This window comes from Pinus tabuliformis, chromosome 3_2 (assembly GCF_031772625.1).
Source record: "Pinus tabuliformis cultivar Carrire ecotype Pingquan chromosome 3_2, CPIR1, whole genome shotgun sequence".
Lineage (NCBI taxonomy): Eukaryota > Viridiplantae > Streptophyta > Pinopsida > Pinales > Pinaceae > Pinus > Pinus tabuliformis.
The window spans coordinates 517,790,463-517,811,650 of NC_142302.1; positions in this window are offsets into that span (position 1 = coordinate 517,790,463).

Below are 21,188 nucleotides of genomic sequence, written 5' to 3' on the forward strand. Positions count from 1 at the left end.
CTCGAAACCTGCGCTGAATGTCAAGCTGTATGAAGGCAGTTTGACCTTCAACGCAGGTGGAACACTGGCTAGTTGCGCTGGGCCCAGAAAAAAAGTTTTGTTGCACAGTTTTTGATGAAAATTTTTCCAGTTTCTCATCAAATCCAGGATCTAACTCCTCTCATGTTTGTTTTTCAGAGATTATTGGAGCAAAATGACCCTTACATGGCGAGAACGAGAACATGAAGAAGAGGACATGATTGCCCTCCATGATCCTGTCACGGTGAACGCGCTGCGGAACTGTGGTCTGCTGAAGTTCTTCCGTATCTCTAGTATGAGAGCACAGATTTCCCTACTGCAGTATATGCTTGATGCTTGGGATCCTATTAACCAAGTATTTCAGATTAGGGGAAAATCTATCCCCTTGACCGTGGTAGACATTTACTTCTTGACTGGCTTGTCGAGGCGGGGTGCCCCCATTTCTTTGTCAGGTTCGGCCCGAGGGAATGACTCTGTGAGAGATTATGTCCGTCAGTATTGCAGGGAAGGATCTCAGCCGAGTAGAGACGGCAAGGTCGTTATCCGTGAGATTGCTGACAGATCTCTCAGGTCCATTCTGTATACTATTGGTAGGATGGCCGGTAGCGCATCTCTTCATGTTGCCAACAGATCCTATGTGCAGCACGCCTTGGAGTGTCTCCAACCGAAAGTATTCAACTGGTGTGATGCAGTACTTCTTCAGATGAAAAGTCAGTTGACCAAGGTAAAGGACGGGAAGCTGAAGAACTTTGGATTTGGTTCTATTTTGACTGCCTTCGCCTTGGAGAGGATACCACTGATGCAGCCTCAGTATATTGCACTCGACTTGCCTTCTCCTACCGAGCCACGCATGCAGAGATGGGTTGATCACATGTCTAGGCATGCTGGTCAATCTCAGATTTCTTTCACTGATATCTTCTTCAGGTGGTTCGAGCGTCAGGAGATGGTCTATTCCGAGTATCCATATGTTGGCATGGATTTCCGAGGTGATCCGGATTTGGTACTACCGGATGGCGAACAGTGGGGCGCTGTTGGTAAAATCTTCGACCATATCACTGTTTACTGTTTTTATTTATAATGTCCTTATGCTTTATTCTATCAAGACTTTAATCAAACTCATGTGTGCATGCAGATGTTGGTCCTGTTCGTCCAGCAGTTCGCCCGAGAGCGCCAGTCGCTGCCCCAGCAGGGGAGACTGCTGGGAGGGTTATTCTTCGCGACCTTGACGAGGGCGAGACCCTTACAGCTGTGCAGGAGCAGGTTGAGAGCCTTACTCTTGGCATTCCGGATGTACGGATCGACGAGTTACCTTTACAGTTGCAGCGGCATACTACTGGTGTGCCTAGACGATGGTCTCGTCTCTTGCGCATGATTGCACAGGCCGTGACGTGCTATCATGAGCATCACTAGGCTAGGGTGCCCCCTAGCATTTTTGAGTTTTCGGGTCATGCAACCAATTTTTGTCTTGGTTACAGAACATTATGTGTAAACGATAAACAGCTTTTATATATATATTTTGATTTTCGGGGCTTATTCCGGTTGAGTTATATGATCCATCTGTACAACATTGATGAAGCATTTCTTTTTATAGATGTCGCAAATGTCTATCTAACACATAGTTTGCTAATGAGTCGGTTAATGTGTTTAAGTTTCTGGAAATATGTTGGTATTGGATTAAATCAAATTGTCTTTCCAAAATCTTAACCCTTAGGAACATGCGATAAATAGCTGGGTTGCGGACGGAATATATACCATTGAGTTGTAGTATTACGAGTTGTGAGTCTAGGCTGACGATTAGTCGGCGTATACCATGGGTGATGGCATCAGAGAGTAGTTCTATCAACGCGCTATACTCAGCGATGTTATTCGTTGATTGCCCGATACATACACCTCTGAAACTTACTAACTCGCCGCTTGGATCAAAAATGGCCCAGGCTGCGGAGGACAGGTTCCGCGAACTACGACTCGCTCCGTCGGCATATCCAACACACGTCTCCAAAAGGTTTGACATCTGCAATAAATGTAAAAAGATGGATTACTCGACCAAAACAACCACTTTAGCGAAAACAAAATACAACAAAAGCACACTGGTTACTATTTAAGCATAGTAACGCTTAAGGTACAACCCATTGCGAGGTTGCGCCAGTGGAATTCCATCATAATCCATTAACTCGTAGGCTCCTTTTGCTAACACTCGTTTAACAATATAGGGGCCCATCCATAAAGAATTAAATTTACCTGCTCCCAATTTGTCGGATTCTTGGTCGTAAAGCAAGACCAAGTCACCTTCCGAGAAGACACGGGGTTTGACATTTTTGTCGAACTGCGCCTTGACTCGTTTCTTATGGGCTTCGTTAGCCAAAGCGGCATCACGACGGGTTTCATCCAATTGGATTAATTCCAAGAAACGAGCCTCTTCTTCTGAAGTTCCGGGGAGGATATCGATTGCGAGTTTAAGAGACGAAATTTCGCACTGGACTGGTAAGACTGCTTCTAGGCCATACACCAGTTGGAAAGGTGTGAACCCAGTCGCGTTCCTTACCGATGTTCGGTAAGCCCACAAGGCTGAGTACAGGATTAGGTGCCACCTTCTTTTGTGAACTCCGATCATCCTTTGCAACATACGCTTCAGGACCTTGTTGATTGCTTCGACTTGTCCGTTGGCTTGCGGATAATACGGGGTAGAGCTGTCGTGAGATAGCCCTAGCTTGGCAGCTAATTCAACCATCATGTGATTGCGAAAATGCGATCCATGGTCTGTAACTATAGCCTGTGGTACGCCGAACCTGGCGACTACATGATTGAAAAAGAAAAGGGCAGTTGTTTCACCAGTGTTATCTAATGTAGGCATCGCCTCGGCCCATTTGGTAAAATAGTCAACGGCGACTATAATATACCCATGCCCCCCAGTCGAGGTGGGGTTACATGTCATGAAATCAATGCCCCATTTGGCGAAAGGCCCAACAGCAACTATTGGCTGTAATGGCGCGGGAGGTTTTCTAGTTTTGCTATCAAAAATTTGACAAGCATGGCAACTTCTGACTGTGGTTATGCAATCCTTGAACATGGTTGGCCAGAAGTATCCTGCTCGTAAGATTTTTTGTGCTGTTGCATATCCAGATTGATGCCCCCCACACGCGCCCGAATGACATTCATTCAGGGCTTTTTCGGCCTCCTCATGTGTGAGGCACCTCCTCAGAACTGTATCGATACCACGACGGTAAAGTGTATCACCGACGATCATGTAGTCTTTTGCTTGGTATCGTATACGTTTCTGTTCAGAGTGAGAGGTGTTTTGCCTGAACTTTTGGGTTTGGAGATAGATTATAATATCTCCATACCACTCATTGCTTGTGGATATCAGAAACAAACTTTCGTCCACGATTGATTCTTCGGATGTTTCATCGTTGGACGACGATGGGAGATCGCACAATAATTCTGCGAAAACTAGAGCTTTCTTTGATTTGGATTTTACAAATTCCAGATCAAACTCTTGAAGGATCGCTATCCATTTTGAATATTTGCCCCCCAGCAACTGTCGCGACAATATATAAGTCATGGGGTTGCAATCAGACAAAATGGTAGTTTTCCGAAAGAGGACATAATGTCGAAATCTTTGAATCGCTTGAACAGCTGCAAGCGCTAGTTTTTCAACATAAGAATATTTGCTTTCTGTATCATTCAAGGTTTTACTTAAATAATATATAGGATGTTCAATTCCATCGACTTCTTGAACTAAAACCATCGCAATGGTCGTATCCGCTGCAGCCAGATACAGGCTAAAATCTCTTTGATAGTCCGGGGCATACATTAATGATGCTTTTACTAGAGAATCTTTCAGAGCATCAAAGGAAGCTTGCGCCACCTGATCCCAGACAAAAGGTACATCCTTTTTCAAAAGACGAGTGTAACCTTTAGCAAGTTCTGCGTAATTTGGAATGAACCTCCTCAGAAAGTTTGCTTTCCCTTGGAGTTTCTGAATCTGAAGCAAATTTGAAGGTGGAGGCAAATTAATGATTGCCTAAACCTTGCAAGGGTCGAGACGAATCCCATCCTTAGAGACTACAAAGCCAAGTAAACGACCAGAACCGACGCAAAATACAAATTTGTGTGGATTGAGTCTTATCTTGTAGTGTCGGCAACGTAGAAATATCGCTCTTAAATGCTGCAGATGATCAGTCTGCTTTCGTGAATGAGCCGGAAGGTCGTCGAGATATGGTTGAACGATGTTCTTGATGTCATGGAAGGCATAATTCATTGCCCTCTGAAACATTTCCCCTGCGTTCTTTAAACCAAAGGGTAATTTTCGATAAGCGAATGTGCCCCACGGGCAAATAAATGCAGTCTTTGACTGGTCCTGTGGGCGGATATTTATTTGATTATACCCGGAAAATCCATCCATGAATGAAAAGATTTCACATCCGGTGCATTCATCAATTATCTGGTCGATGAAGGGTGTAGGGTAGTTGTCTTTTGGACAAGCTTGGTTTACATCCCTATAATCGACACACACTCTAATCGTCCCTTGTTTCTTCATAACAGGGACAATATTCGATACCCAATCGGTTAGAGGAACCGGGTAGATGAAACCAGCATGGAGAAGCTTCTCAACTTCTGCCTTAATGGCAGCGGCTTTCTTGGGGTGCACCTGCCGAAGCCGTTGTCTTACTGGTTTGACATCAGGATACATCTTAATTTCATGTTCAACGATACTCGAGTCAATGCCTGGCATTTCATCATATGACCAAGCAAAGACATCTCTGAACTCGCGAAAAAGAGCGTTATATATTTCCAGTTCTGAAGGAGAACAACCTTTGCCGACATAAATATTCTCTACAACATTTGTTTTAGTCGAGATATTTATGGCTATAGTCTCTTCAATATTGGATAAGTTTCGCTCGGAATCCACCGTGTTTACAGTGTTTGATAGGAATTCAAAAACTGAAGGGTGATAAAGGTCATGTTGAGTATCTTCTTCATAATCTGGAAGAAGGGAACGATGGTGGCAATCATTCCATGGTGCCCCCTCAATCAACATTGATTGTAGGATTCCTTCGTCGGTTCCATGCACTCTCGACCAAGGATCTAATGGGGTACCATATTCTCTAGACCTATCTACCCAAACGCTTGATGAGCGTTGATTTGGGTTCGCCTCCCATGCTTGAAACATTGATTGCTACAATATTTCTATTGGGCTTGGGGGCAAAACCATTGCATGATCCATGTTGATATCGTCTTCTGAGATCTTCGTGGAAGATATCATGTTGCAGGCTGCTACCAACGCTATTTCTCCAATATATATTGGAGGTGGAAGTGCGAAAGTTCCCATTAATGTGGGGTCTTTTAGTAGGCCTACTCTGATATCTTGAAGCGAATGGTTGCTTCCATGGATCATGGGAATGCTTCCAGTAACTCGTGAACCATTAGGGAGGAAGTCTTGTTGGTCGACGATCGTAATCCCTCCTTGGAAAGGGAACGCGATCTTTCTAAAATAGGTCGACACAACAGCTGCCATGGCGTAGATCCATGGTCTTCCTAGTAGGATGTTGTAATCAAGATTCCCATCGATGACTTCAACATCTATTTCTACCGTTTTCCCCCCTAGTTCAACCTTCAAGTTATTTAGGATACCATACGGGGTGTATGTCCTTCCGTCGAATGCTTTCAATGTCGTTGATGATCGCGAAAAGGTTGGAGATCCTAAAGTTTTCCAGCAACTCATCGACATGATACATGTAGATGCCCCCTCATCAATAATTGTTCGGTGAACAGTTTTGTTGAGGGCTTTCACTTGGATGAGGAAAGCTAGTTGAGCTGGTAACTGAGGATCGTATCCTTTGTGGTCGAAGGATACAAGATTGGAATCCTTAGGATCAACCCCACCAATAGCCGATAACAAAGCCTGCCTTTGGGATGGACAATTTTGTAGCACTTCAAGAGTCGACATAGCGGATGGCGATTGGGCCAAATCTTCCACTATGTTATAATGCTGCGCCGCTCTGGCGCGAGGATTAAATGTCGACTTTTGTACTACTCCCTTTGGCGGTTTTATTGTTAATTCAGGAATGATGGGCGGTACAACTTCGGTCGAAGTTGTTGTCGAACTACTTGGTTGATCTTTACCTTTGTCGTTCGACAACTGCGGATTCCCGTAATCTTTGTTCCTTGTCGAGATCAAAGCATCATTCTGTTGCTTGGAGATCGACAACATTATCACTTGCGACGGGGAAGCATTTCCACTATCAACCAGATTCTGACCTGGATTGGGAAACGGATCAGTTAGCACAGCTGAGGTCTGCGAACTTTTGAAGAACCTTTTAAGCTCAGCTTTGTATGGACAATCGGCTGTCCAATGATCCTCGTCACATATCATGCATGGACTTTTTGGTTTCCCTTTCCTAGGAGGGTTTGAAGAAGTTTTTTCAGGGGATGACTCACCCTGTTTCTTCTTCTTCCCTTTGTTTTGCTTCTTCTTGCTTCCTGGTTGATTGGTTTCTTTGCCTTTATCTGCTGATACGGCATTTACTTCCGAAGCAAGAATTTCTTCTTTTGCATTTTGATCTGAAGTCTTACGGGCTTTCTTAGATGAAGCCTTTGTCGATTTCGCGTTTGCCGTGCCAATCACACCATCGCCGGCATGAGAGTAACTATTTGATTTAGGAGGAGGAGGAATTGAGAATTCCGGTCTAGGGGCGTCAGGAATTTTGTCGTAGAGCGTGCCAGACTGAGTGTAGACCAAGTCTAGATATTGCGCACGAGCGATGACTTGCTCTTCCGTTACGACCCCCCCCCTTTGCCACATCTTCCGTTATAGCAGGAAGTAACGACTTGATGAACCATTCAGCTAATAGCTGATCGGGAACGTACGTTTTTACCATTCTACGACGACGCCGCCACTCATGTATATGATCAGATATGTGAGTGGCTGTTGTCTGTTTGAAGTTGGTTAAGATTTCCGTCCCCGTTTCATACCTTATCGGTAATTGAAAATGGGTTAAGAAAGTCGTGGCTAGGGAGCTGAAATTGTCGAACGAGGCTCTAGGTAATTCAATATACCATTTAGCTGCTGGACCCGTTAACGTCCTCTGAAAAAGGCGAAGCCTTATCGAATCATCGTTCAGGGTGTTTGATGAACACCACAGATGAAAATTCATCACGTGATTCGATGGGTCTTCACCTGGATTTCCATTAAATTTAGGAATGTCCGATGGAAGTTTGTGAGGAATCGCTGGCCACCAAGGGGTGTAAGCAATTGGATCGTTTGTTAACCGGTGTAAATCGGGTAACTCTAAAGTTTCCACGAATGGTAACTGTTGATTCAGGTTAGGTGAAGCATACCCAGGGTACGATGGAATTGCCTGAGCAGTGGGCCTTTGCATACCAGCATAATGTAATTGATGTTGGTATGACTGATACGGTTGGTGGACTTGACCACTGTAAAGCAGTTGGTTTTGACCGTTTTGAATGTACGGTTGTCCACTGTTCGCAAAGATCTGCTGCTCAGAACCTTGGTACACTTGTTGGAATTGTGGTTGTTGGTATTGCACCAGCCATGGTTGTGAAGCCATGCTCTGTTGCGCTATACTAACCGACGGACCAAGATGTGGGGTAATTGTACCCGTTTGGACCTGTGTCGCCCCGCCAGTTGGCGATTGTGGTTGTGTCACAGGGTCAAGGGGCTGTTGCATTACAACCTGAGAAATCTGAGGTTGACATACAACAGGCATCGTTTGAACTTGTGACACCGTTACAATAGCTGGTGTTGTCGGGATGTTAGACATAGGTACACATTGTTGCATAGAATACACAACTCTTGGTTGTTGGGGTAGCATAGGTACCCAACCACTTGTCGTAATTCCAGTATAACCTGAATACTTTTGAGAACTCCCGTATGGATATCCTCCCGGAGGGGGTAATGAAAGGGCATACTGCCCCCCATACGGTGGTAATCCTGAACTCAAGGGGATTGTTTGCCCTTGGGGACTGGATGGCCCAAATTGACCTCCAAATGGATCAATTTGTCGAGTCTCAACATAAGAGTTGCCGGATATTATTCCGGAGGAACAAACAGGAACGGTCCACACTATCGAAATAGTCCCTGGATGGACTCCTTCTAGCGGTTGTGAGCTAGTCGGGACAGATGGTGTGCCGGCAAACATTGTCGGAATGACTGCAGGGAGTTCTGCTGTCGCTGTGTCATTCGACACAGTCCTAGATGTTGACGGTTGTTCAGACATTTTGAGTCTATCCAAGAGGTTACCTAGTGATTCTACAGGAACTTCCACTTGTGGTAGACTAACTTCTGATGTCGAAGGAAATAGAGTGACCCCGACTCCAAAATGAGTTGGAGTACTTGCTTGCGGATCTTCTACAATTTCCTCTATCGCAATCAAACCAGGTGGAAGAGGAAGACCGTCAGGTCCGTAAAATATTTCTGGTGCCGAAGAAGGGGTTGATTCGACAGCTACAGTTGTTTGAGGAGCAAGACTCTCTGAACCGGTCACAGATGGAACTGGTTCAGTAATGCAAGTATTTGCTCTCAGACTAGGATCAGTGTCACTGTCCCTCTGTGGCTGTTGAACTTCTTCAATAGAGGCAGGGTTTCCAGAAATGTTTGGAGTAACCGGAATCTCAGATGTTGTTGGAACACTTGTTCTAACTTTGATAGGAGATTTCGAACCGGTTAAACGAGTTCGCTTTGTCCGTACTGTTTTCGATTCCGGAGACAAAGACGGTTGACTCGTAAGCCTCCGCGAACGACGGGGTTTCAATTGACTTTCTTCCACGATTGCGGATTACTCGATCAACCAAAATACAAAATGGGAAAGTGTGTTTCCGAATTAAATGAATTTTTTAGACGCTTTTAGACACAACTTGCTTTTTCACTTTTAAAGAGTCGAGAAAAAGCTAAAGATGACTCTAGTCTCCTTCGATGTTTTAACGAGCCCGAAGTGACAAATGCTCGGATGGACTTTTACTGTTATAGAGTCTGAAAAAGGCCAAAAGGAACTTCTTTGGAGTTCTAGGCAGAGGGTGTGCCAAACTTTTCGCAAAACCGCAGAATACTTTTTAGGGTACGGGCGGTCGATCTTCCTGAATGCTGTGTTCAGTGCATTGCGATCAGTAGGGCGGCCGACACGGCTTCCTAAGGATAAAGGTTTTATGCCTATAGGGGTCTCCCAATATATACGCGACGGTACGTGGGAGCACAATCCGTACTGGCGCTATCGTCCCTCAGGAGGAATCACCCACCTTCAACGAGATCGACAGTCACCAGGATTTACGACGCCGGAACACGTCTCTAGCCTAGACCTCTATGTTGTGCGTTATGTTGCAAAGCGTTGTTAAGTTCATTCAATTTATTTTAGGTTGATCTTTTTAGAAGTTTGCCTTTTGAGGTTCACCACGAGATGTATGATACAATTCCTAAATGCAGTCTAAAGATGATAAGCAAGCTTTATATCTTTTCAACTTTGAAAATCCTAGCTACTAAGGGAAAAGAAAGACACCATCTTTTCTCAAAGAGCAATCAGCAGACTCTAATACACTTTTCCTAAATCAAGCATGCAAACTATCAAGATGCAAATGCACAATGCAGGTGTTTGTTTTCCGCTTTCTTAGTATTGATGCCTACAAAGAAAGCTTTTTGTACAACTTTGAATTTGCTTTTAAATGACGAATACAAACAAGTTTACTTTTTCGAAATCAGAAAGGGTAGAAGAGAATACAACACTTTACGACTTTCGAAATGAACACTTGTTCCGACACTTAAAAGAGACAAAACTCAAACCAATAAGCAAAAGCAAATGTATAATCAACTGTAAACAGCCAATGAACTCTCTCCTAAGATCACAATCAACAGATCTGAATCAAGGGCTACAGGATGATTATTTCACTCATGCAAAGGAAAACTGCGAATGACGCCACAAACACATAAAAACACTCACAGTCTTTTTGTACAAAAGGAGGCGGAATCTAAGCAGAGAAAAGGAGTTATCAGACTGGTACCTATGCTGGTTACAGGCTGCAAAAATCAGAGATCAAAACAGGGCAAAACAGAGCAGAGAACCCCAGCTGCACAAGGCCAAACTGGTTCAGCGCAACCTCAACACAGGGGTTTTGACATTCAGCGCAGGTAGCCTTCACGGGACTTGCGTTGAAATGCAGAATCCCTTCACAGGGTCTGCGCTGAAGGAGAAACTCTCGTTTCTCACTGGGTTCTGGGTCACAGATTGCTATTTAATCTACTGTTTCAGGCCAAATAAAAGCAACAAGCAAGGTACAATCAAAGGGATGCTTTGAGGGGGTACTAAGATCTATCACAAAGGATCATCAAATCATTTGTGAGTCCATTGTTCAGATCATAGACAAATCCAGTGATTGGATCAAAGCAGCAACTGTCTACTTTACATCTGTGAAGAGCAGATACAGTTCGATTGTTGCTATTGAGTCTATGAAACAAACAATGATAGAGACACAAATAAAATGACTAAAACAAATCTCCCCAGTGGAGTCGCCAATTTGTTGTGGGGAAAAATGCATATGCAGGACGATCCTATCCACCTAAGGTGTGACAGTGCCTTAGCAACAAACAGAGACAGCTATTCTAGTATTCTTCCTTTATGAATTAAGAATGAAGAGAGATGGATGGACTAACCGGTGTCTTCCGTTTATCCCTCGATCCAGTTTCCCTTCTCTTTGAGAGTTCCCAGCTACTTGCCTTCTCGCTCGCCCAGCTTCAAGAGGTTTCTGCAAGATCACAAGAGAAGAACACTACACAAAGACATAGATTCATAATCATAACTAGTTAAGGATTAGAAGTAAACTAAACATACTAATGCAATCATACATCAAAGATACATCAGTATATAGGAGAAACTAAGATAGATTTATTGATGAATAACAAGGTTCAGGAAGAGATACAACCCAGAGGGCTCCAATCCAGCATCTCCTTCCCAGCAAAATGGAATTCCTATCTTCACCTCCCTTCAAAGCATTAAGCACCCAATGATTTCAATCTCAAACCAGCAGCAATTCTTTGCAATAACAAAATTCCAGCCTCTAGATCTCATGGAGGAGAGATCCATATATAGATGTTTGGAGAGAGGATGAGTCAGCTTGAGATCTGACTAGTGTCCTCTCCCTCTGTCAGTTCTTGATTCCACTTGGAGGTTCTTGCTTCCACTTGGAGATTTGGAACCTCTTACTCATCATAGTCGAATTCCCTGAGACAAGTGTCATTTTGGAAGCTTCCTGGGTTTTGACACCTTGAGAAATGAGCTTGCCACATGTCCACTCTCGCTCAGCGCAGGTAGCCAGTGTTGGCTTTGACATTCAGCGCAGGTAGCCAGTGTTGGCTTTGACATTCAGCGCAGACAGCCAGTGGAGCCATTGACATGATCCTGAATTGACTTGTTTTTGAGCAGTTTCTGGTGGAGAACTTCTGTGAATTGCTGCGGTTTGTTAGCCTTGTTCCTCTAGGGGTAGGAACAACATGTTTAGGGACTTTGGATCCCTTAGATTATGGACATTTCATGCTCAATGCTGTAAGGCACAAAAATGTCTATAACACATGTCATGGAATCCTTCGATCGAAAGTCAATGATGTAAACTGTCGTCAAAGGCGAGAAACCTGCCATTGAGGCATGCAGATTTCAAGGTACTGATGATTCCTAGATCATCTTTCTAGATAATGTGTTGATGTCGATAGAAAGCGATCCGTTGCAGGCAAGCCCACAACACGAAATCATAGATCAAGTTGAAATGTAGCTGTAAGGACTGACTCAGGGATGGTGAAAATGGATGACAGGTATTTTGCAGATGGCTTGGTGACAATTGACCCAAAGTTAATACCCGGAAACCGGCTGAAGACTTTCAATGTGGTTTGATCAACTGTTAGGCAAAGGATTTCTCAACCCAGGTGAATGAAAAGTGTCGTGTTCAAGAGTGGTGATAAGGTTTTTCTGAGACAAAGGATAACAAATAGGCTCATTTTTCTCTCTTTTCCCCCACCATTTCTGGCAAGTACCTCTTTATTTTTTACAAGCTTGAGGAGGATAACATTTGCTTGATTATAAGCTCATCCTTCGGATGAGTCCAACTTAGTTTAGATTTGAATCCTAAGAAGGAGTGGTCCGTTCCTGTTTGTAATCGAACAGGTCCTTTACTGTGAAATTTTAACGAGTCCAGTATAGGAGAAACTTGGCGTTTTTCAATTTTAGAGAGTCTGAAAAACTTAAGAAGACTCCAGGGTTGACCTTTTTCGTAAATTTGTGTCTCCCAAGCTTGAAAAAGTATAAAATAATACTTGAGAGAACCGCTTGATCTTTACGACTAAGGAGTACTTTCATGATTAGTGTCTCTGATCTGAAAAGTAAAAAGTGACCAAGGACACGTCGTTTTATTTCCAATATCGAATTTGAAACGACAAAAATCCGGCAATCTTTTCATGTTTTTACGGTCAGAAAAGGGCTGTAAGAGGACCGTCTTTTAATTCCGTTTTAACGAGTGTAAAAGAAACGCTCGGCAATATTTTCATGTTTTAGGAGTCAGAAAAGGGCTTAAAGATGACTATGATGTTTTTGTTTGTAGAAAATGACAATTTTCCCTGAAAATCCTTTATCCTGCACAAAAACCAACACATTACTCATACCTGTTGAAGATAGATAAAAATACTTTGAAAAATACCTTTTCATGGTGAAAAATAAACAAATTTACCATTTATTTACCGAAAAAACCTATAAAAAGGGCTTTTACCAATTCATTTTTACCATTTTACTGTTGAGGAGAGAAAAAGGGCTTTTGGCAAGAAACTTCCCGTGGACATTGCGGAGAATCCGACCGTCGAAACCGAACGCCGTCTCTTCCAGGTAATTTTCAACATCCTCCTCTTCAATTTCATCCGTTTAGAATTCTTTTTTAGGCCCTAGATTTCATTTTTTGGAGGCTTTGGGGTTTCAAAGACCGCCTCTCGGGGTACGCAGGTGCCACACTAGGGACCTGCGTACCCCGACATTTTTGCAGTTGGAAAAATGTCGGGAGTACGCACCTTGCCTTCATGGAACCTGCGTACCCATGCTCTGTTCCTAAAGGCGGGGTGCGTACTCCACGCAACAAGCTTTTAAACCCCAAATTCTCCAAAATGGACCAAATTTTTTGATTTCATGGAATCTAATGGATGTCTTTTGGCATGTAGATTGTTCACCATGCTTGATTGGCGCGAGAGAGAGCACGAAGATGTTGATTTGGCCGCCATTAATCATCATCGTCAATTGATGCTTTGAAGGCATGCGGCCTTTATAAATACTGGGCCATACCTGGCATGAGGGCCCAAGTAAGCTTTCTAGAGTGGCTGGTAAAAAGATGGAACGTTCAGGACCAGTGTTTTTATATTGGAGGGCACCAGCTCGAGATGGAGCCCGCAGATATCTACTTTCTCACTGGTTTGCCCAAGAGAGGCGAACACTTGACTCTGTTCGGGACTAGGCCGGGTGGCCAGTCCATCGCTAGTCTCCGACTAGAGTGGTGTAACACTTAGACTCAGGAGAAGGGGATAGAGATCAAAACTATATCCCGTCCTAAACTTAAGGTGATTGCCTTTACAGTTACCAGACTTTGCGGGGCTGCCGCTTTACACATTGCTACTGGATCCCAGATGCAGATGGCGATTGATTGCTATCGAGGTACCATTTTCAACTGGTGTGATGCTGTGTTGGCCAATATAAAAGGCCAACTGACTAGAGCCAAAAACGGACAGCTAAAGACTTTTGGTTATGGGCCTTTAGTTGTGAGTTTTGGCTTAGAGAGGGTTCCGATGCTGATCCCACAGCAGCTCACTGTTGGGGCTGGGCTACCTCGAGAGCCCAAATTGATGCGATGGGTTGCGGTTATGGCCCGTCATCCTGATGAGGGAACGGAGGTTGTCCGATTTACTCCAGAGTACTTTCACTGGTTAGAAGACCAGGTCTTTTCTATACAGGATTTTCCTTATGCCGGAGTTGATTTTCGTGGAGATCCGGACATGGTTCTTCCACCGGGAGAACAATGGGATGATACAGGTAACTTCATTTTCCACAAGTTTTTTAAACTATCTATTTTTTTGTTTGTTTTATATCGTCTCAAAACTAATAGTAATAATTTTCAAAATGCAGATGTAGGCCCACGACGTCAAGCCAATCTCCGGCCTTACAAGAGGAGACTACCAGTTGCAGCGGCACCAGCCCCACAGGACGAGGCACAGAGACTTTGGCTGAGTTGGAAAGTGACCTAGAGCGTCTTACAACAGACATACTGGAGACTACCATAGATGATATTCCAATCAGGCTTCAGCGCTATGTAGTCGGGGTCCCAGGACCTTTTAGGAGGTTCTTGTGTAGGGTAGCCCGTGCAGTGGTGTCATATAGAGATCATCACCAGTGATTGGATGGTCGTTTTTGTAGACACATGTGACATTTTGGTTTTTTGTACTTATCATTTTTGCCGATCATAAGGTGTTTTTCAACCTATGATCGAAGACGATGTATTTTTTGACACACTCCTATCTATATATATATCATTATTACCGGCTTATCTTGTAAATCATGTTATGGAATGGTTTTAAATTTACATGTATGATTATTGCAAATGTCTATTTAACATTCGAGAAGCAATTGCATCTGCTAATGTATTTAAAGACCTTGGAATATGTTGATATTCAATGTAATCAAACTCACGTTCCAAGAGACGCACTCTCAAAAATAACCTTAATAACACTGGATTTCTAATGGCATACACTCTATTAAGCTGTAATACAACGAGTTCAGAATCTAACCTCACTATCAAACTCCAAATCCCAAATGAAATAGATTCAGACAATAACTCAATCACTGCACTGTATTCGGCAATGTTGTTTGTTGTTTGACCGAGGCTTACCCCATGCATAGATACTAACTCGTCAGAGGGCGAATAGATAACCCAAGCTGTGGAAGAGATATTCTGTGTACTACGACAAGCACCATCAGCAAAACCAATGTATGTTTGGAGAGGCATCGACATCTGCATCATCAAGAGTAAAACCAAGATAAGCCAGAATAATGATGAAAAAACACACTCTCTAGGCTAAGCACACTGTCTAAACTAACAAACACACCAGCTAGAAAGAAAAACTAACCTAACTAAAAATCTCCATACCCATCTTTTAAGCATAATACCTCTTTAGGTAAAGTCCATTTCTAGGTTTACCCAAAGAGTCCCTGTCAAAGTCTACCAGCTCATAGGCCCCTTTTGCTAGCTTTCGCTTGACAATATAGGGCCCATGCCACATAGGAACGAATTTTCCAGCACCTAATTTATCATTAGCTTGATCATATAATAACACTAGGTCTCCTTCCGAAAAATTTCGAGGGGTCACATTTCGATCATACTGAGCTTTCATATGTTTTGCGTGAGTCTCGATCGCCAATGCAGCATCACGTCGATTCTCATCTAATTGAGCTAAGTATAATAAATTCTTCTCCTCTTCGGAAGTAGCTGGAAGTGACTTGATGGCCATTTGCAGTGACGGGATTTCGCATTCAATGGGTAGCACAGCTTCCAAACCATAAACTAGTTGGAAAGGAGTGAACCCTGTTGATGTTTTCACTGAGGTTCGGTATGCCCAAAGCGCTGAAAATAACATGTTGTGCCAATTCGACCGATGAATACCAATGATTCGTCGGATCATGATAACTAAAACTTTGTTGATGGACTCAACCAGACCATTCGCTTGTGGATAATAGGGAGTTGAACTATCGTGAAGCAAACCAAGCTGGCCTGTAAGTTCTGTCATCATAACGTTTCGAAAATGGCGCCCATGGTCAGTGATTATCGCTTGTGGGACACCAAACCTAGCAATTATATGATTGAACACGAAAATTGCAGCTGTCTTGCCGTCTGCCTCGAATGTAGGCATCGCCTCGGCCCACTTAGTAAAATAATCTACCGCAAGGATGATGTACGCATGCCCCCCGACCGAGTGAGGGTTACATGTAATAAAATCGATACCCCATTTGGCAAAAGGACCAACAGCAATTATAGGGTGGAGAGGAGCAGGTAGAGCGCGCATCTTTCGATCAAACACTTGACAGTTGTGGCATTTTCGGACCGCAGTAATACAATCTTTAAACAAGGACGGCCAGAAGTAGCCAGTGCGCAATATCTTTTGGGCTGTGGCATACCCAGACATATGACCGCCACACGCTCCAGAGTGACAGTCATTTAGAACCCTTTCAGCCTCTTCGTGAGTTAATCAACGTCGAAAAATAGAGTCTGCCCCACGGCGATAAAGAGTATCTCCAATAATTTTGTATTGTTGGGACTGGAATCGAATTTTCCGACGTTCTGACTTTGAAGCTTCAGGCCGAAAGGATTGGGTCTGGAGATAGACGATGATATCCCCATACCACGGATCTAAAGTGCTGATTAGAAACAAAGATTCGTCCGCAATGGGCTCCTCTGCCACAGTTTTCGTGTCAGCACGCGGGAAGTCACACATTAACTCTGCAAAAACTAAAGATTTCTTAGACTTAGATTTCTCAAACTCTAAGTCGAACTCCTGCAGGATAATAATCCATTTAGAGTACTTACCCCCTAGCAATTGCTTGGTCAAAATGTAGATCATAGGGTTGCAATCCGAAATGACTGTAGTTTTACGGAGTAAAATGTAGTGACGAAAACGTTGGACAACTTGAATGGCTGCCAATGCCAATTTCTCCACATGTGAGTATTTTAGCTCAGTGGGATTTAACGTTCGACTAAGGTAATATATCACATGTTCCATCCCAAATTCATCTTCCTGAACTAAGACCATTCCAATGGTGGAATGAGCGGCGGCGAGGTACAAAAAGTAATCCTGGTTGTAGTTGGGAGGATGCAACAACGGTGCATGGGTCAACGCGTGTTTGAGTGCATCAAAAGATTTCTGAGCTATCTCATCCCAAGAGAATTGAGCGTTCTGTTTCAACAACCGGGTAAAACCCTTTGTAACCTCGGCGTAATTAGGAATGAATCGTCGTAAAAAGTTTGCTTTCCCCTGCAAACTTTGGAGTTGGCGAAGACTCGAAGGAGGAGGCAATTTGATGATAGCTTCTACCTTCGAGGGATCGACGCAAATGTCGGCTTTCGAAACTACAAATCCTAGTAATCGACCCACTTCTATACAGAAGACACATTTGTGTGGGTTCAACCGAATACGATAATGCCTACACCTCATGAAGATTGCTCGTAAATGGACAAGGTGATCAGCTCGATGTAATGAATGAGCAGGCAAATCATCGAGATACGGTTGCACAATGTGTTTGATGTCATGAAACGCATAAGACATCGCCCTTTGAAAAGTTGCTCCGGCATTCTTTAGCCCAAAAGGTAATTTACAATAAGCAAATGTCCCCCATGGACAAATGAAAGCCGTTTTCGGTTGATCAGCAGGTAGAATATTGATTTGATTGTAACCGGAAAAACCGTCCATAAAGGAAAATATTTCGCTGCCGACACAATCATCAATGATTTGGTCGATATAGGGTGTTGGGTAGTTGTCCTTTGGACAAGCTCAATTAATATCCCTATAATCGATGCATATTCTTATTGTTCCCTGTTTTTTGTTAACCGGAACAATATTCGATACCCAATCCGTTAACGGGATCGGATAAATGAAACCTGCTTTCAACAGTTTTTCAACTTCTGCTTTAATTGCAGCAGCTTTTCGTGGGTGAATCTGACGCAAACGTTGCCAGACGGGTTTAGCATCCGGGTAAGTCTTGATCTCATGAACAACAATCGCGGGGTCAATTCCTAGCATTTCCTCATAAGACCAGGCAAACACGTCGCGGAATTCTTGAAATAGGGCCTTGTATGTCTGAATTTTGTCATCTGTACACGATGCACCTATATGAATGTTTTCAATAATTCCAGGCTTAACCGAAATGTCAATGGGAATATTTCGAGAGATGTTTCCCAAATTCAGCTCTGAATCAGGATGTTTCATGGGATTCTGAGCTTCCTTGACATATTCAGCTGTAAAAATTGATGAGAAATCATTTTCAAAACGATCATCCTCAGGTAAAAACGAAGATCTATGATGGAGATCGTCCCATGGTAAATCATCTATACACAGGACTTCACGAAGTTGCTCGTCAGATGACACAACTTCGGGAAACGCTATTAACTCCGAGGTTGATGTGAAAAGTGATTCCTCACGGACCACATTCATTAGGTCGATTTTGGTTGAACACGGGTCGGTAAAAGACTGCACGACTTCATAGGCAATTTCATATGGACTCAAAGGCATAAAATTACCAAATGAGTCTATTTCAGATTCAGAAGGAATGATCCAAGGATCATCGTAATAAATAGTATCTGATGTAATCATATGAATGGTTGCAAATGAATATAATGCGTTGAGTGGAGGAAAAGGAAAAGTTCCCAGTAAACCGACATCTTTAACTAATCCTACTCCAACATCCTTATATGGGATAGTCATTTTACCGACATGCTGAATACTCTCTGAAGAGGATGGGTCGGATGAAAAGTAAGCCATCTGGTCTATTGTTACGATCTTTCCATTATGTGGGAACTTTATTACGCGGAAGACCGATGAAACGACCGCTGTCATAGCGTAAGTCCAACTTCGACCCAAGAGAAGGTTGTAGTCTAGAGGGGCATCAACCACCTCCACATCTAGACTAACGGTTTTTCCTTCAACCCCTATAGGCAAATCCTGTAGAATGCCAAAAGGATGAAACCCACGGCCATCAAAGGCCTTAAGAATTGTCGGGGATTGATTTAGTGAAGGAGAACCAAGCGATCTCCAACACTGTATCAACATAATACACGTTGAATCTCCCTCATCAATTACAGTCCGATGAATAGGCCTGTTTTTTACTATCACTGGGATCTGGAAAGCCATTTGATGAGGCAAATGCGGTGTACTATTTTCTAGATCAAAGATTATTAGGTTCGGGTCCTGAACATCAATAGCTCCTATAGCCGACAAAAGTAATTTGCGTTGTGTTGGACACGATTGCAGCACTTCCAAAGCCGACATTGCTGAGGGTGAAACAGCTAAATCCTCAACAATGTTGTAATTCTGGGCCGCTCTCGCATGTGGATTGAAAGCAGACCTTCGAAGTACACCCTTGACGGGCGGCTTGATTACTAAGTCGGGATTAGGTTTCTCGATCTGTAGTGGATCGGAACCGGGAGCTGAGGTTGATGGATTAGAATGAGAAGATTCTGCTTCTTTACCATCAACAGGACTTTTACTACCATAATCTTGCGATCGAGTCACAATCCTTACATGGGACATCATCAAAATGGGTTCTTCATTGCCACTCGAGGAAGAACCTATCATTTTGCTATCTTTTGGAAATGGATCCTTCAAGACAGCAGGAATTTGGGAACCCTTGACGATCTTCGCAACCTCTGCTCGATGAGGGCAATCTCTTGTAAAGTGTTCTTCTTCACAAATAAGACATGGATAACGAGGTTTACGCTTTTCATCATTGGATTCCGCTTTTTCAGTTTTCTCCTTTGGAGTTTTGTCTGCTTTATTCTTCTTCTTCCCTTTCTTCTTCCCACCGGATTTTGATTTAGCTGTAGATGACTCTACAGTGTGAATATCAGCGGAAACCTCAGCGGAAGAATCTCCTGTCGGGGAATCAGGCAAGGTTATGATAGGAGAAGAATTCTTGGAAGACTTCTTCTTACTTTTAGTGTTCACCGTACCAATCATGCCATCAACGACATGAGATCCCGAAGGAGCTGCAGCGATTTGATTTGACTTTTGAAGATCTGGGATCTTTTCGTGTAACGTACCTGACTGAGTATAAACTAAGTCAAGGTACTGTGCTTGAGCAATCACTTGCTCCTCAGTAACTACTCTGGCCTTAGCCACGTCTTCAGTAATCTTCGGTAACAATGATTTAACAAACCATTCAGCTAAGATCTGGTCTGGGATAAAAACTTTCACTAACCGCCTTCGACGTCTCCATTCATGAATATGATCGGAAATATAAGTGGACGTCGATTGCTTTAATGAAGTTAGTAACTCCGTGCCATTAACATATCTGACCGGCAACTCAAAATGAGTTAAAAACGAGGTAGCTAACTGGCTAAAATTATAAAAAGAGGCCCGTGGTAACTCAATATACCACTTGGCCGCAAGACCAATGAGAGTGCGCTGGAAAAGACGTAAGCGGATCGAATCATCCGAGATGGAATTAGAGGCACACCAGACGTGGTAAGTCATCACATAATTCGACGGGTCCTCTCCAGATTTACCTTCGAACTTGGGAATATCACTGGGCAACTTATTCGGCATTGGCGGCCAGAACGGAAGATAATTAATTGGATCGTTCGTTAGGCACGACAAGTCTGGTAAATCCAAAGTTGCGATAAACGGTAGCTGCCGATTAGGATCCCTAAAACTCTGGGTCACGAGAATAGCCCCAGGAGGAGGATATCCAGGATAACTAGGAATAGGAATCGCGTTCGGGATATTGTATCCTCCCGAAAAACCAGGATTAACCGGACCGTACTGGGGTTGTTGTGGTTGTTGATAAGTGTACCCAGGATACGGTTGATACTGGTAAACTGGCTGCTGGACAGCAGGACCGAATTGGTACTGTCCCTGGTACGGTTGATAAGTGAATTGTGGTTGACTAGTGACAACCGTACTTAAACCAGGTTGTCCTACAGGCATCTGAACTGTAGTTTGAATCGTGGATCCAGACGATGGTAAAGATGTCTGAGGAGTAGATACAGGAACAGTAGAAACCAGAGCTGTCGATACTCCAGAAGTAAGTGGGGTAGATGGAACAGATGTTGCGGTAGTTGCAGCAGTCGTTTGAGATGGAGTACGAGGCGAAATAGGCCCAGACTGAGAAACTACCGAAGGTACAAAAGTTTGAATATTAGACTGGACTGGTTGCTGGGGTGAACCAGAAACTAAGGGTTGTCCAGTTTGAGATGACAACTGTACATTTGGCTGCAACACCTGTTGAACTTGCGATGGATCCCACACTATGTTCATTCCGGGGTATTGACCCATAACAGGTTGAGGATATTGAGATCCATAACCGGGTTGAGGGTAGGATTGATAATTGAAAGGTACATTTCCCGTTCCTTGAACATAAGATTGACCTTGGGGTGGTTGGAAA